At 36.5% G+C, this 18151-nt stretch overlaps 1 long non-coding RNA gene across 1 annotated transcript in view; it reads right to left on the reverse strand.

Annotated features, from left to right (window-relative positions):
- Positions 1-479: 479 nt before the first annotated feature.
- The window catches only part of LOC112656102 (uncharacterized), a 39243-nt gene continuing 21571 nt past the window's right edge, over positions 480-18151 (reverse strand). Inside the window, exons 2-3 of the long non-coding RNA XR_003134118.3 lie at positions 8881-8924; positions 480-790 (exon numbers count right to left, since the gene is read on the reverse strand). This is a non-coding gene — a long non-coding RNA (uncharacterized LOC112656102). The remainder of the gene's footprint in view (positions 791-8880; positions 8925-18151) is intronic.

Consider the following 18151-nt stretch of genomic DNA (forward strand, 5'->3'; position numbering starts at 1 on the left):
AAGAAAAACCTTGCTCTGAGAAGATGGGCTTGAAAGTTAGTCATTGCCAAGAAAGGTAGTCTTCTATAAACCATTTCAGGTCCTGTCCACTATACCAACACATGGTCCCAGTTGATCTTACTATTGTGTGTGGTGACCTTTGCCCTCCAATGACCTCTTTTCTTCTTTGTCCTTGGTCCACAGAGAGGCTACATTCCCAGTCTTCCTTGCAGGTAGGCATGACCATGTGGCTACATTGTAGCCCATGGATAACTTGAAAAGCTGTGTGTCATTTCCAGACAATATTTTAAAATGTCCCACATATGCTTCTTTCTTCTTACAGATTTCTGGGATGAGGAAAACTTTCAAGATGTCCTTGTGAGCTACATGGCAGAGTAACTGCCACACTGAACCCCTGAATGACTGCATGGAGCATATGGCAACTTATTTTCTGAGATGGCCACTCTCAGTTTCTTCCCTACCCACATGGACATGTGGTTCCCCAGTGAGAGACAGAGCCTATTCCTCCACTTCTGTGCAATTTGGGCTAATTTAATTGACCATTTAACAGAATGAAATGCCATTGTGAGACTACCTTGAAGCTTCCTTCAAGGCTTCTTGGAACTCTGTCACCATACTTTTAGGAAGCCTAAGAAGAAAGAGGCCCCTGGAAACTAGTTTTAACTTGCCAGCTATTATGTGTAAGTTATACTGGAAGTCTATCTTCTAGACTTAGCTGAGCTTGCCCAGCTGATACCATGTAGAGCAGAGAACTGACCAGCAGAATCTCAAATTCTGAATTCACAAAATCCTGAAATACAATAAAAACAAGTGCTGTTTTAAGCTGCTAAATTTTGACATAATTTATTATGTGTCAAGAGAAAACTGAAACACCATTGTACCTCTACCCAAATACTACCATGGAATGTATATGTATAAGCAATAAGCTTCTAATTTTTTCATCTTATTATATATTAAGATATAATTAGCAAATAAAATTATATATACTTAGTGTATACAATGTAATTATTTAATATAATATACATTGTGAAATGATTACCACAATCATTAATTAACACATCCATCACCTTTTTGCATTTTGTGTTGGTGAGAACATTTAAGATCTACTCTTTTAGCTAATTTCAAGTATATAATACATTATTATTAACTATAATCATCATACTACACATTAGAGTCCCAGAACCTATTTATCTTATATCCAAAAGTTTGTATTCTTTGACCAATATCAGCCCCTATCCCCCACTCTCCAGCCTCTGGTGACCACCACTCTACTTTCTGGATCTATACCTTGACTTTTTTTAGATTCTGCATGTAAGTTATACCATACAGACTAATATAAAATATACAGTATTTGTCTTTCTGTATCAGGCTTATTTCACTTAGCATAATATTCTCCAGGATCACCCATGTTTTCACAAATGGCAAAATTTCCTTCCTTTCTGATTTCATTTTTGCACATGGTGTATAATAAGCATTCAGTTCCATTCTTTTGCATGTGGATATCCAATTTCCCCAATATCACTTATTAAAGAGACTATCCATTCCCATTTGTGGGTTTTTTTGGCACATTGGTTGAAGATCAATGGATTGTATATGCATTGGTTTATTTCTGGACTCTCTGTTCTATTCCACTGGTCTATGTGTATGTTTTTATACCAATACCATACTGTTTTGATTACTACAGCTTTGTAAAAATAGTTTGAATCAGGAAGTGTGATGCCTCCAGCTTTTTTCTTTCTCAAGATTACTTTAGCTAATTAGAATCTTTTGTAACCACTATTATTTTAAGCCTACATGTTTAGGTTGGCTTAATTGTCATTAAGCCTCCCTCCAGGAGGAGGGAGAGGTATTCGTTCCTCTTCTAATACATATATTGTATAAAGAGAAAAGAAGAGAGTGCAAGAAGAAGCAGAGTAAAAGTCACACACTCCTGACCTCCCCTTTCTCAATTGAAGATTAAGAGGTAAGGAAAAAAGCACCTGAAATACACTGAGAAAAGCACTCAGGAAAGAAAGGCTTCGGTCAAGCTTCCTATTTATGATTCTCAGAGAAAATAATTTTGCAAGCTGTCTTTGCAATCTTGGAATATAGCACAGTATGGTGTGCAGAGAGAGGGGATGCATGCACCCAAGATAACCTCAAGTCACAAATCGAATATACAGAATTCAGAAGTTCTAGTGTGTCCTCAAAGTGGGGGTGAGGTGCAGTTATCTGAGAGTTGAGATAGATAACTTTGGTTGGAGTTACTCTGGTGGGGGCAAACTAGTGCCAAAGCCAAGAGCTAGAGAGTTGACAAGGACAGTGTGGAGTCACAACCATATCATTTAAGAGGTAAGGGGAGTCATGCCTTTGGAGAGTATGGTCAAGTCCTGTCTGAGAGACCAGCCCACAAGTTATAAAAGCATCAGGCCTCAATAGAAGACACTCCCAGACCAGTCCAGGCATAGCCCAGAGGAACTGAGGACCTTCTGTCTACCCTACCACCATGAGATCACTTGAACCATATTTTCTTATGTGTCCAAACACCATCCTTGAAAGCAGCAAAGGAGAGTTCAGAAAAAGAAAGTCTGAATTCTATCTGGATGAGACTGAGAATTTATCTAATGACATTGTATAAATTATTCAATCAGAAAAGTCTTACTGACTTGGTCTATAATATTTCACTACCTAGCATTGTAGAAACTTATGGAGGAAATCAAATTAGTTACAGGAAAAAAATAGCGCATTTTCTCTACACATTGGAGTGTATTTTGAGCACATGTGTGATTCCACTGGATATATGTCATCATTTCTATTTTCTAGATATGCAAACCAAATCATCAAAGTCAGAATTATATCTATGACACAGCAGACACTAAACCTCTTTTAAAGCTCAACCCAGGGCTTTTTTTTTGCAGACTCTCCTGCCTCCTGTCCTCATATTCTATATTTATTATCCCGCTTATACCTTAGACCTCAGATATAAACGTTGGACTTAGTTTTGGAATCTAGTTATAGCCATAATGGGGGAGAAAGAGAGAAAGAGTACATGGTATTTTGAGGGATTTACAACACAACACAACACAACACACACACACACACACACACACACCCCACTTGAATAATTAATATTTTCTATGTATTTACACACACATACACTGAGAGAGGCAAATGTCACAAAGTACACGTGTGAATGTGCACAAAGCTGTATCATAGAATGTAAAGAATTTATTTTGCATACCTATCCTGTGGAACTATGGATACCTAGTCATTTTTCTTAGGCTCTGGGTACTTGTTGTTCCAATGCCCTATGGAGGAATGTCTGAAGAGGAATGTGGCTTGTCTGCCAAATACTCTAGTCTTCCACCTTCTAGGAGGAAGTGAAGAGTTCTACATTACCTTGCCCATGAAGTGATATTCTTGGGGAGTATAAAAGATAACCCCAAGCTAAAGAGAGTTAGAGAATCTGTAACCTGCCTCTGGGAATCATAAATGATTATTAAAAAGCTGTTAAATGTGTGATGTCTTGCAGTTCCATGTAGATTTGCATCCCCAAGCAACTATATAAGACCGTGGACATCTTTGTAAGAATTATATGGTCCCGATAGGCTGAATAGAGTAAGAATGGCTCTCTTTATATGGTGAAGTCATACTCCCAGTTCTTGGTATATGAGGAAGTAAGAAACAGTGATGACCCTACACTATGGAAGACTTAGCTAAAGAGAAGTACTATTATCAACCACTACTCAAAGAAGCTCACTCACAGGGGAGGAGCTGCCATGGGAACTGTAAGTGGAAGCCAATAGGAGTGATTAAGGAGGATCACAGTAAGAGGTTCCCTAGAGAGAACTTCTTCCCTGTAGCTCTCTTTTAGGGCAGAGTTTATCCTAAGAGAGAAGGAAGTCAATCCACATTTTCTAATTATCATCTTATGGGGATAAGAGTAAATTTTCTTATTAAAAAATTAGTGGAATTAGAGTGTAAGTCAACACGGAGACTCTGCCCACAGCTTCTCAGCCTTGAGAGTAGATTCAGGAAAGAGTTCTGTGTTCATAGAAGGGGGTGAGTGGTACACCACTGCTCTTGCAATATTGTATGAAAATCAACAGAACCTCAGTTAATAGTCCTTTTCTTCTCCATTTGAGGTACAATGCTGCAAAACTGTTGAGTTTGAAGGGGTCATTTTGAACACTGCTGGCACCCATGGAAAGATTTTTTTTTAAAATATAACTCCCAAAACAAAGAAGAAGAGCAGCAGACTCCCCAATTATTTAAGAAGACTCAAAAGTAATGAGAAAAATAAAATACTGAGGTATAAGAGTGTTCAAATAATATGTTGGGTCTTACTTAAGTTCTCAGATTTAAATAAGTATGAAATTCATCTGCTAGAAGTACTCTCTGTCTTTGATCTTTGTTCCTTGATTTAATCATAACTCTTCAATTACATTGGATCTATACCTTCTAATTTATCCATTTTGCTATCCTTGACTTTCACACATTTCAAACGTTAAGTTAGTCATGTCTCTTAATTCATTTTTCAGATACATGTTTTCAAATGTTAATTTCAATTATAACTGTCTAAGAAAATCATAGGTTCAGGCTAAGTACAGTAATACTATTGCCACTTGATAGGTAGTCTAACCTCTTGGCAAGTCTCCTATAATATTTTTTTTGTATTTAATATCTTTTGACCCAAGAGATTAGTTTTAGAATGATAAGTTGACTTAAAAGGAAATCTAGAGACAAGAGCAATGTTCTTTTTGGAGGGCCTTAATCAGAGAATAAGCAAAGAATCAGAATCAGAATCAGATCTGGAAGGTTTCTTTATTTCTATTTCAGAATCTCCTAAGTAAAATAAATCCTATGTCCATATGTTTTATGGAAAATAAAGAGACTGAAAACAGGAGCCCTTTTGGGCTATGATGCTGGGATTTGAGTCATTGGAGTCTATGATGATTTTGGTTCTTTAGCTCCAGGGACAGTAACCTTCATAATCTGCCACTTATGTCAAGTATTCTCTAGTAGGAATCATTTTAAGAGCAAATAAAAACAATTCAGACATTTTTCATGCAAGTTCCCTTTCACATTTCCCTTTGTATCAATGATTATATGTAGAACGGGGGTGTACTTGCTCCAATCAAATGACTCCTATTAATTTTTTACTTCTCAATATTTAAGGGAGAAATTGAAAGTACTGCTCGTTTATTCTGATTACATATGGTAACAAGACTATATAATATGGTTGTAAGATAGAGAGGGCAGATTCAAGCTAAACAGAAAGGCACTTTAGAATTCATTGGAAACAGAAGAAACAGTGTTGCTCAGATTGCATAAGTAGATGAAAACTAGAGGGAGAGAATATAAGCAACAATGGTGAAGGATTTAGGTTTTCCTTGGCAACTTTAGAGGCATGGAAAGTAGACTCTTTGGTGGAAAGTCTTGTCTACTCTTTGGTAGACAAGAACAACTGTGCAATCTATGTTTTTCTAAAAGACAGGAACTGAAGCTACCCTAAGACTTGTCTGGTTGGGAAGGAAAAAGGGCTGGCACCAGTGAAGAGAAACGAATTGACGGAAAGGACCTTAAGGGAGACTTTTGGTCACTTTTTTTTAAAAGATTTTATTTATTTATTTGTGAGACACACACACACAGAGAGAGAGAGAGAGAGAGAGAGAGAGAGAGGCAGAGACACAGGCAGAGGGAGAAGCAGGCTCCATGCAGGGAGCCTGACATGGGACTTGATCCTGGGTCTTCAGGATCAGGCCCTGGGCCAAAGGCAGTGCTAAACCCCTGAGCCACCCGGGCTGTCCCACTTTGGCCACTTTGAGACTGAAGCAGATGCAGTTTGGTCTTGGGAAACTGGCAGGCTGAATACAGAAGCAAATGCATCCTCAGGTTATGTGTAATGTTTGAGAAAACAGATGAACTCTCTGAGAGTGGTGAATACATTTTGCAGACTGAGATTTCATGGGAATTCTCAGTATCTATATGTAACCTACTTATTTAATGGGTGTATGTGCAGCAAAAAGAGGTGAATAACTGAACTAGTCAACACAGCAAAATTAAAAATAAATTTATTTTTTCAAAATATTTTATTATTCCCTATGACTTAGCCATCCTAAGCACATGGCACTCTGAAAAATCTGCTCCTTCATTTAGTTTATGTTCCTATGGGGTCAGACAGGTGATTAACCCAAATAAGTAAAGTCTATATAATCTATAAATTGGTGATAAATGTTATGAAGAAAAGAAAAGCAACCAAAAAAGTTCTCACTGATAAGGTCATATTTGAGCTCAAATGAAGGTAGGGGAGTAAAGCATGGGGATAAATGGGAGAAAAATATTCCAGGCAAACATAAGAACTAGCATAAGGGCCTTGAGGTAGGGGAATGTTAGACAAACCAAAGTCAGAGAATAGATGAAAGAAAGGTAGCAGAGCTGAGGTCAGAAAGGTAATGGGGAATCTTGTTATAATGGATCCCGTAGGTCATCAATAGTGGTTATATATTTTTACATAACTACCTTCAACCCTATGACTTTAAACAATAGTAAGCATTTATTTTGCTTACAAACGCGCAGTGTAGACAGGGATTTAAGCAAATGGCTAGTCTTTGCTCCACATAGCATCAAACAGTGCTGCTCAAGGAGAGGCTGGATCATCCACTTAAGTGATGTCTTAGTCATATGCCTGGCAAATTGGTGTTGGCTGGGAGCTCAGTCAGAACTAGGGGCCATATGCCTTATTTCCTCTCCTCATGATCTCTCCATGGATGTCTTGGACTTCCTCACAGAATGATGGCTGCATTCCAAGTGTGAGACTTCCAAGAGAATAAGGAAGAAATGCATGGCATTTATATGACCTAGTTTTGAAGTCACAGCATATCACTGCTGACGTACTTCTTGGTCAGGGCCGCTTTAAAGGTTGGTACAGCTTCGGTGAGAAGGGACATAGGTTTCATTTCCTGGTGGGGGAATGTCAAGGCTTTATAAAAGTTTGTGGACAAGAGATATGTTATGTGGTCATCTTTGGAAAATACAATCTGTTGAACCACAACACTCGCTTTGGAATTATTCTGAGTGAAAGAAGTGACCACTGTAGTGCTTTGGTAGAGGAGTGACTTAAGTTTTCAACAGGTTATTCAGTCTTCTGTGCTGTAAGTGATGACAGTGAGCAAGGGCTCAAACAGGGTCAATAGTGAAGAGGCTATTGCTGTAATAGGGTGAGATGCGAAGGTGGCTTGGACTAGAGTTGTAGTAGTGCAGATGGTAAGATGTAGGGAGACTGAGCATATTTGGAAGCTTGAGCCAACATGATTTGGTGACTAGCAGCGGAGTGTGCGAGAAAGAGGAGTCAAGAATGGTCCCAAAGATGGGGTCCCTGGGTGGCTCTGGTTGAGCGTCTGCCTTTGGCTCAGGGCGTGATCGCAGGGTCCTGGGATTGAGTCCCGCATTGGGCTCCCTGCAGGGAGACTGCTTCTCCCTCTGCCCATATCTCTGCCCCTCTCTCTGTGTCTCTCATGAAGAAATAAACAAAATCTTAAAAACAACAAAAAAGAATGGTCCCAAAGAGGATATCCCTTCCTGTTAAAAATTACTGGCTTTTTATCAAACTCTCCACCAGATAACAATTAGAAAATTCAATAAAATACATACACACACACACAGCCAAAAGCATTTGTTTGAAGGCAGCAGAAAACTCCCAAAGCAGACAGTAAAGACTGTAGGGTCTAAGATACCAAAGGGAAAGGAAGCACATGAAGATGAGCTCAACACTTCATGCTACTTTTTCCTTTGAGTCATTTGCCGGTTTATAATTGGGCTATGTCTAAGAGCTGAGAAGCTGAAAGGAAATATGCTAACTGGCAAAGAAGCATCAAGGTGCTAGAGAGACAAAAATTGGATTTCAAGGCTATGAAGGCAGCCAAGAGCAGAGTGAAAAGACCTCAGATGGCAGAAAAGTGCAAAAAGATACCAAAAAGGCAAGCTAAGCCTTTGGTACCACTTTCTCTTTTAGGAAGAAGGCTTCGGGCCCAGAAGCTGAAGAGCAGCACCATTATAATGGTGTTCAATTTTCTAAAACTGTAACAACTCCCTAGCTACTGATTCAAGAAGCACTATAAACTCTCCAAAAAATATGTATATAAAGAAACTACACTGAGTCACAGCATAGCAAAACTACTGAAATCCAAAACCAAACCAAACATTGTAGAGATAACCAGAGAAAAAGGAAACATAAGCTACAAAGAAGCTACATTAAAACAATAGCGTGATGTCTGATTTTTAAAATAAAGTGATGGAAGTTAGAAAACAATAGAATAAAAAAAAAGGGAAATAATAGAATAACACCTTTGCTGAAACAAACGACAGGTTTCTAGAAGGGTATTTCTATGTCAAAAATATATCTATTTTAAAAAAAAATTATATATATACCTATTTTAGGATTTTGAAATAAATTTTAGAATTACCTTCTGGTAAAGTTGTATTAATTTACATCCCTGCAAATGATATAAATGAGAATGCATATTTTGTTGCATTCACCAGCACAAATAATTATCATAGTGTGGTCTTTGCTAGTTTAGAAAGCAAAATACTATTTGTCATCTCAATTTACCTTTCTTTGATTACTAATATGTATGGTCATTTGTACGATATTTGGTTTCTCCACTCATGTTTTCCTACATTTAGCAAACGTTAGATGCTCACAGTTTTATTGCCCATCCACTGATTATTACTGGCACAAGGAAAGCTCTTCACTGTGTTGTTATCTCTATTTTGCATCTGACCTCTTCCCTAAGCTCAGTTATTAGATCTAGTAGTTTTCAATGAATTATCTTGGGTTTTTTAGGTGGTGAATTTATACTCTGTAATTAGTAATTTTGTATAACTAAGAGGTATACTTACTACTTTTGCTTGCTATTTTCATCAGGTAAGACTCCAGAATAATACTGAAAAATAGTAAATATGATTTTATTGTAAGTTTCTTTTTTTTTCATCATACATATAATAAAGTTGGCTTTGATTTGTGATAAGTATACTTTGTCATTATATAAGCATTCTATTTCTAGTTTATCAAGGAGTTGTAAATTTAAAAAGGAGTGTTTAATTTCATCAAAAGCATTTTTAACATTTACTGTAATGAGTTTATGTGCTTATTAGTCTTTTTTGTCCTATCAATATGGTAAATTATATTAATATATTTCCTAATGTTGACCTATCACAGTATTCCTAAAATAAGTGCTATTTTTTTATGCCCTGATGGATTTTCATTTATGATTTTTGTATCCTATAATCTTATTTCTGCTATCTTTGTAAAGTTTTGGTAGCAGATTATGCTAGCCACATGTAATGAATGAACTACAATATCCATACTTTTAGGTACTCTGTAATAGCTTCATTGGCATATTCTAAAAAGATTTTCCTACAGTTTATCACAAGACCTATGGGGAGGTGCAGGAAAAGAATCAATTCTCTGGCAATTTTGTTGATTTCCTTTGTGGTTCCTTGTTCCTTGTTTTCCTTTTAACTTCTCTCTGTTTATATTTTTAATTCATTTATTTCCTGGAAAAATATGTATTTCATCATTTTTCAAATAGATTAGCAAAGAATTGTGGGTAGTGTTCTTGTGTAAGCTTTATTATTTTTTTTTCTTGTGTAAGCTTTAACTTTCTATGGGTCTATAGACATATGAGCTTTCTTACAATGTTGTATATTTGTAAACTTTTCTGTTTTTCATGATTCAAACAGCCAGATTTTTTTCTATACTTTCTACTGAAGCTGATCTTAGATTTTTATAAATCCTACTTATCTCTGGTTTCTAATTTATTATTATCTGCTTTTATAGTAATGAATTCCTTTTTCCTGCTTTCTTTTGGGTTTATTTTGTTCCTACATTTTTAGCTTTTTGGGTTGAAACTTAAATTCATATAATTTTATTCTTTCTTATTTATCAAATAAGGTATTTAAATTTCTGAATATATCTCAGCTGTGTATTATAAGTATCCATCTTTTGTATATGAATTTATACAAAAACAAGAAATGTCACTTTTTGAGAAATGTACTTAAAAAGCCCATATTTAAAGGATGTGAATATGCAAGAAAGTCTGGACAATTTGAGAATATAGTGAAATTTCTGTTAGTTATAAACAACTAACAAACCATCCAGTTGGATTTATGTCTTGTTTTCTGTCTTTAGAGGAAAATTGTATTGTGGGTGGGCAATATTACATAAGATGTATATTAAAATTTTTTAAATCTTCAAGGGGATTACTTGGGTTAATGACTCTTGATTCCAAATTCTCATACGTTTTTTAGTTCTTTATAATGATCAATGTGTCCAGAAGGATGTTTTGAGGCATTGCAAGATTATCAACAGTGATTACATTATTTTTTATTACATTAGTCTTAGGAAATGTCATAAATACATTTCTAGGTGGATTGGAGTAATATTTATAAGGATTTGACAAAAAGAAGTTTCCATTTAATTCTTGACTATTTACAAAATACTTCATTGCCTGAGCATTTAAATGAAATATGATTTTATAATCTTTCTTATATGCTTACATTTACTGAGCACTTACCATACTGGTTACTATTCTACTACTTGTATCATCTTATCTAATCTTCACAACAACATAATGAGAAAGGCAGTGGTGGGGAAACTGAGGCACACAGTGGTTCATACAGCCAGTAAATAGCAAAGGAAGGACTCAAATCCAAACTGTCTGCCCCCAGAGTCCATGTTCTTAATTCTTAAGCATTCTACCTACCAATGGGTTGGAAAATGTGAGGCCACAAAAATCACAAGAGAAATCCCTGTGTAAATTTACCACTGGCTGGGATGAGATGGGACAGCATGACCTAGCAATATGGCCCTGTAACTTTTTTCAAAACTGTTTCACCACTCTGGCTGACAGAGTGCCTCCTCCAGTGCAGGGACACCATCCTGTGAAGAAGGTCACAATTTTATTCCCATTGCAGGGAGGAATTATGTCCATTATAGCATTAGCACAAACACCTAGACTGTTTCTGTTTTGTCTTCCAAGTCATGTACAAATTTTCCCATTCAAAGAAATCTAATTTAATCTACTTAAATTGGATTTGCCTCAGTGTGATGCCACACCCAAATGAAGTATGTGCTCTTATTTGTCTGTGACATCAGTGTTAGGAACCAAGTGCAATGTCCCTAGCAGATCACATGATATGCCTTCAACACAGGCCACCCTCAAAGGATGTTTTCTTTCACTTCTATAGGTTCTTTCCAACTTGGCATGGGATGGGAACTTTGGGTTTGCTTCTGGTGGATCCTTTGTTTTTAAAAAGCTAATGTTCATTTCCTCATTTTTCTTGGCAAAAAATAAAACGACAATAATCATATTAACACTTAGTACTAACAATGGGAACCCAGTGAAAGACTATAAGTGGCAATTAATTAGGCTACTCTACTGGATAGCCACATTCCAGAGGACACTCAGAAAATTTACTTAAAAACACCAATCTGTGTTAAAAACACAAACCCTGAAACCTTTCCATTTTCATATATTTATCATGGTTTTTATCACTCTACAGTAACAATTGGATAAAAGATGTTGACCTTATTATAATTCTTATTCGGGATGACTGGTTAAGTTTTTGCCACAGCACAAGGCTTCCCTTGCAGGGACCAAATGTATGAAACTTTTATCATGCTTTCTACCTTGCCTGCCAAGTGCTCAGGAGTTTCTCTTAGTTCTTGTACTTGCATAGTCACGCCATGTCTTCTTTAAAAAGGAAAAATAAAGGAGCTCGAATAAAACAAACAGTTGATATTGATCTAAGCTCACTACAAAGGAAAGTAATTAAAGGACAGATCATTATTTCTCTGATGCAATTTTTAATCGCCCCCACAATAAATTCTCTACCCTGATTATCCCCACAACGTTCAGAGATTTGCACTATTGTGTTCCAGGTTGCATGAAATATAGTTCAATTGAATGACCTCATGAATGTGATCAAGGCAGGTTTATTTGGTTCTTGTTTTAGTAAGTACTGTCTTATTCATCAGCTGGCTTTTTCTTCTTTTTTAAGACCCTGGATAAATAACTTCAATAATGAGAAAGAGTTTACAGAAATGTAGCTGTGTCAACAAGAAATGAGTTTCCATTGACTGTTAGTATAATTATGTCTCATATTTACTACACTGAATTCAAATGAGAGGGAACAAAGTCTTTAAATTTAGTCTGTATCTTTAGTAACTTCCCACCATTCTATATAGTACAACAAAATGGAATAGTTTAAGTTCTTGTTGAAAGGAAATTAATTTTATTCCAGTATAATGAGATCTTGGAGCATATTTCTCATAGAAGAAAAATAGAATAAAAATATATATAAATTGTTGTTTTCATTGCATTGATTTTCTATTTATTGCCTTCTCCTCTAAATATTGAGCTACTCATAATTTTGGAATAAGCAGCATTAGATATTACAACACAGCATTTTGTATTTAGCATGATTTCATCTTTCATTCCTTCTTGTGAAAGTCTTCTCTTTCTATTTTTCTCATTAAAATTATTTCATTCTGAGCCTACACATGGTCATATTCTGCCCCTTACTGTCTTCTGGATGTGTTTTGCCTCTCCAATTAGATTACAATCCCCTTGCAGAAGGGGGGATCGTGTCTTCCCTCTTTGTTCCTTTACCTTGAAGCCCAGTCCCCTAAACAGTGGATAAGCAAGAAATGTTTTTTGATTATGATTTGGAATTTGCCCCTTGAAAATTATAAAAAGTCAGCATAATAAAATAATTAATGTAAGTTATGTAAAATTGTATTAGAACGAAGAAGACCAGTATTTATGAAACAGGCATGATATACCAGGCACTAGAGATAAGTTATGTAATTGAACCCTGAGGTAGTTATTTATTCATTCTACTTTTCACTATGGAAATGGAGACTCAGAGAGGCAAAGTTCAGAGACTTGATCAAACCAAACAGTTTAGTTGCTGCACAACCAGGTTTTAGGTCTGGCTGACTCCAAAGCATGACCTCTTTCCACTGTGCCATGATGTCGTTCATGAAAATATCAAAACACAAACCTCTACAAAATTAGATCTTTCATTTAGTCTATGAGAAATGAATGGTGTCTCTTGCTGTCAAATGTACTATTTCTCTCCTTCCATTGAAGGTTAGAGGGGAAAAGCAATTTGTCACCATACGATGCAAACTTAGGTGTGTACTATTCTTAAAAAATAAATAAAAATGGGCAGCCTGGATGGCTCAGCAGTTTAGCTCTACCTTTGGTCCAGGGCGTGGTCCTGGAGACCTGGGATCGAATCCCATGTCAGGCTCTCTGCATGGAGCCTGCTTCTCCCTCTGCCTGTGTCTCTGCCTCTCTCTCTCTCTCTCTGTGTCTCATGAATAAATAAATAAATAAATTTAAAAAACATAATAAATAAACATGAAAAGTAAATTTAGAAACTGATGTGGCTTCATAAATATCTCTTGAATTCAGAAATTAAAGGATATGTCTAATAATAATAGTAATAATGACAATAAGGTCTTGTGTAGATCTGAAATGCATAATTTCAAAGTGCTTTTGCATACATTTTATAATTTATAATTCTATAACAGCTTTCCTTATAAGATGGAGTATTTTTAAACTATATTTTATATGTTAAGAAACTTAGATCAAGCAACTTGACCCAGATCAGAAGTAACTCATGGCCTCTTATGTTTTGATTCTGAGTTCAATGCTTCCATCACACAAAAGATACAGGAAAGATAGTCCAAAAAGTACAGAAGAGGGTCTTTAACCTGTTACAACAAGGTAGATGGAATAAAGCCCTGATTAAGAAAAAGCTAACAAAAATTCAAGAGTCTACAAAATTAAATATATTCAGAACAAAAACAAATTTCATAAGCTCACTGATTGTGAAAGCTGACAGAGAGAAGATGGGCTTGCCCACATTCTAATTTGCTTTTATCATCAACATGATAACATGATTGGCTGAAAAGAGGGAACACACTTCAGAAAGGTTTACTGAAGCCTGAGACTGGTTAAGGGATAAAAAGAGAGTATGTAATTACTCTCAATGAGCTTGGATCTCATTACACATGCAGATTACATCCCAGATACAAAAAGAGCTTGTGTTGGTGATGTGTGGTAGACAAGAGAGGTGCTGAGAGGCTGTGTATATGTACATATCTGATCTTTAAAAAGACAAAGAAAACAGATCTTGCAAACCATGTGAGTTATTGATTCTAGACACAGTTCTAGAAAGGATAAATAAGGAATAGCTTGGAAATCCTTAAAAACACCCTAGTCACAAAGTGGAATCAATTGCATTATGTATTAGTTTGCTAGGGCTGCCATAACCAAGTACCATACACCGGGTGACTTAAACAGAAGTTTATTTTCTCGCAATTCTGGAAACAAGAATCTGAGAACAAGGTATTGGTATAGTTGTTTTTTTCTGGGAGCTTTCTCTTTGGCTTATAGGTGGCCCATCTTCTCCTCATGTGTTCGTATAGTCTTGTCTCTGAGCCCGTGTTCAAATTTCCTCTTCTTATAATGGCATTAATCATATTGGGCTAGGACTCAGCTTAATGACCTCCTTTTAATTTAATTATCTCTTTAAAGATCCTACCTCCAAATACAGTCGTATTCTAAGGGTTAGGACTTCAACAAATGAATTCTGGAGGATACAGTTTAGCCTATAATGGATCTTTCTGCATTCTTAATAACAATACAGCTAAAAAGAGGAAAACTAAATATGACTGATTCTTCACCAAGATGTAGGATTGGTGTGTTAGAATCAACTGGAACACTTTTCCAAAGTATATTCTCTGTCCCTGTCACCCACAGGGAGATTCTGATTATTCAATATTCACCCCCTGCTCCAGTTGAGAGCTACCATTATACATTTTTAAAAGCTAACACTTATTGGACACTTGTTATCTGTCAAATACTGTTAAGTGCTTTATGTGGATTATTTTATCTAATCCTCATGAAAATATTATGAGAAAATTCTATAAGATATTAATATTATCCTCATTTTATAGATAAGAAATCTGAGGCCCAGAGAGGTTAAGTAATTTGCACAAGGTCTCAAAGCTAGTAAATTGAAGAGCCAAGATTCAAAACCAGCATATCTGGCTCCAGATCCAAAGCTCTTAACCGCTGCACCATTCTCTTTCAACATAGTATATATGAAATTCAGGAAAGCACTTCTCATAATGCCTTATGAACACAATGATATAATAGAAACTGAATTATAAAACGATTAAGTAGGTCTATAAATTTTGAATGGCTGTTCCTAAAGAACATTAGCTAGTGGACTGATTATAACATGGAAACACGGTTCCCACTTTTCATGCCACAGGACTCTTTCCCTGGTCCTGCTCAAGTCTATATTTAAACCAATGATTTATATAAGAACATAAATAAATAAGATTATCAAATGAACAAATGAGATTGAACTGGGAAGGATGGAAAATATTTGTATTTTAGAATTAGGATTTGTATTTCAGCTCTATGTGGGAAACAACTGTGAGGTAATACACAAAAGTGATCATTTCTTTGAGAGCTGAGGCCAGTGGAATGGGGATCACTTAGCCTATGGATTTTCAGGGGCATGACAAAGGGAGACCTCATGGTCTGTCTTGAGGCCACCTTCAAGTTCTCCTGATAGAAAGGTCACAAAGAACATGAGGACATGGAATCAGAAGAAAGAGATATAAAAGACGTGACTTAGTAAGCCCCAACAAAGGCATAGAAGGATATGACTCAGTTAACACCTTACTTGTGAACCAAAAATCTTAACTCTAAGACTTTGGAAGTTTTGAAATTTTCTCATTTAAAAATATATTGCTTATTTCTTTTTAGTCATTAGCAAGAAAATCCCCCTACCCTTGAAAATTACAAAGGATCTATGTGACAGCCTATTAAAAGAGCAAGTAAAGAAATGCTAAGGATATGGTTTGTCGCTCCTCAAATTCCAGGGCAGGGGTGATGGGAAGATCCCAGGGAACAGAGTGACTGGTGGTAGAGGCTAAGTGTCTGAGGTCTGCTTGCAGGCAAGAAAGAAAGGCCCATGAACTATCTGGGGTGGGGAGAAGGGCACCCAGGATATAAGAACAGAAAATTTTGATAGGGCCTCTAACAACTGGAATTATTTAGTAAATGGACAGGTATATTTTTAAGGTAATGTGTTCCCTGCAGATGAATAAAATTGTAGAAGGATTTGTGTTGAGGATAAACATGGTTGTAGATTCTATTATGAATCTATTGATTCTTTATCTGATTTTATTATCATTGAGACATGAAAATTAAATATTGATGGGTTAATTATGTCAAAAGATAGTTCAAATCTAGAGGTTCTGCCTAAGACTATCAACAAAAGTCTGGTGCATATTTGTGTATTTACAGTATACAAAGTGTTTTTACAGACTTTACACCGAATATTTACATTATCTCCTTTAATTGTTCACTAGACCAGTCACTCCAATTTAGCTTCTACTTCCACTACTCTCCTGAATTGTTTTTAATTAGTGACCTCCTACTTTCTACATAAAATCAATTCTTTTTCACCTTCTCTCACAAAACTCAAACTCTTTCCCTTTCTGCCTTCCATAACAGCACACAGTTCCAATTAGATACCCCTGTCTCTCTCAGTCCATTCCTTTGTGATCTTCTATTTCCACTGCAGGCTCTTCTTGCACCTGAAAAAGTTGGGTCTCCTTGGGGTTTTGTCCTTGGCTCTGTTAACTTCTCAAGCCCCAATTTCTCCTTGGAAAATCACATCTAAATCCAAAGACTAGGTACCAATGTTTCCCAAATATCTTCAGCTGAGTCACTGTTGCTGACCTTCAAACCAATTTTTCTTACTGTATACTGAACATCTTCACTTGGACATCCCAGAGGATTTTCAGATCTCACATGCCTAAAATGGAATTAATCACTTGGTCTTCTAATTTCCTCTTCACTCTTCTCTCTTCTCTCAGTGTTTCCAATGTCGTTGGATTACAACACTGTTTCCCAACTGCCAAGCCATTAACCCGGAGATTGTTCTGGACTTTCCTTATTTCATACTCATAATCAGTCTCCAAGTGCTGTTGTTTCCTAATCATCTTGAACTTGTTCCCTTTTGCTATAACTCTGGTTTTTACCATCTCTTGCTAGACAAATGGAATAACCTCCTGCTCCTAGATTTCATTAGTCCAACTTCCACATTCTAGCCTAAGAGATCTTCCAAAAACACAAACTTTATGGAGCCACTGTGCTCCCATACTTGTTCACTCCTGCCTTCAAGTTAATAAACAAATTTTACACTTTGGCATGGAGTACATTCCAGCACATATCTACATTTGTACCTCACTATCCACCCCCTCCTTCCTAGATACCACATGTGCAAGTGACATGATGCATTGGATAGTTCTCAATCACACCATCCTTTGTCATATCTCTGTGACATGTTATCCCCTCCATCTTGATCAGTTTTCTCATTCTTTTACTCAGCTCAGACATCATTTCCTTTCTGACTCTTTCTTAGCTGTCCCTTCCTCCTGAGGAATTAAGAGTGTCTTCCACTCTCCTATACAAAATTCTATATTTGACCATTTTGTATTTTTCACAGCCCATGTATGCATCTATCTCCTTCAAAGATGTAAGCTCCTCAAGCAGATACCATGTACCAATTCTCTTTGTGCCCTGGCAACTAATACAGGGCCTGACTTGTAGCAGATTGCAAACATCTGTTTAATGAACAAAGCACCTTCTGCCTAGAAAAAAAGTTAGCCAAAATTTAAAAATCACAGGAGAAGCTTATAAATAAGTGACTGGTTTTCATCACAGAGCATCGAGGATTAATGCAGTTCATGCATCTCTGATAGGTATGCCCCTCCTTTTCCTGAGGTTAGTGACCTCTGAAAGTTATAACACTGCTCTTGCCTTCTTCTACTGTCAGAACTCCAGGGGGTAAAGACATAAATGAAGTTGGGGGAGGCTCTCCGATCACCTATATTATATTTAGTGCTTTTTTTTTAATTTATTTTTTATTGGTGTTCAATTTACTAACATACAGAATAACCCCCAGTGCCCGTCACCCATTCACTCCCACCCCCCGCCCTCCTCCCCTTCTACCACCCCTAGTTCGTTTCCCAGAGTTAGCAGTCTTTACGTTCTGTCTCCCTTTCTGATAT

The sequence above is a fragment of the Canis lupus genome, chromosome 22 (assembly GCF_003254725.2).
Source record: "Canis lupus dingo isolate Sandy chromosome 22, ASM325472v2, whole genome shotgun sequence".
Classification (NCBI taxonomy): domain Eukaryota; kingdom Metazoa; phylum Chordata; class Mammalia; order Carnivora; family Canidae; genus Canis; species Canis lupus.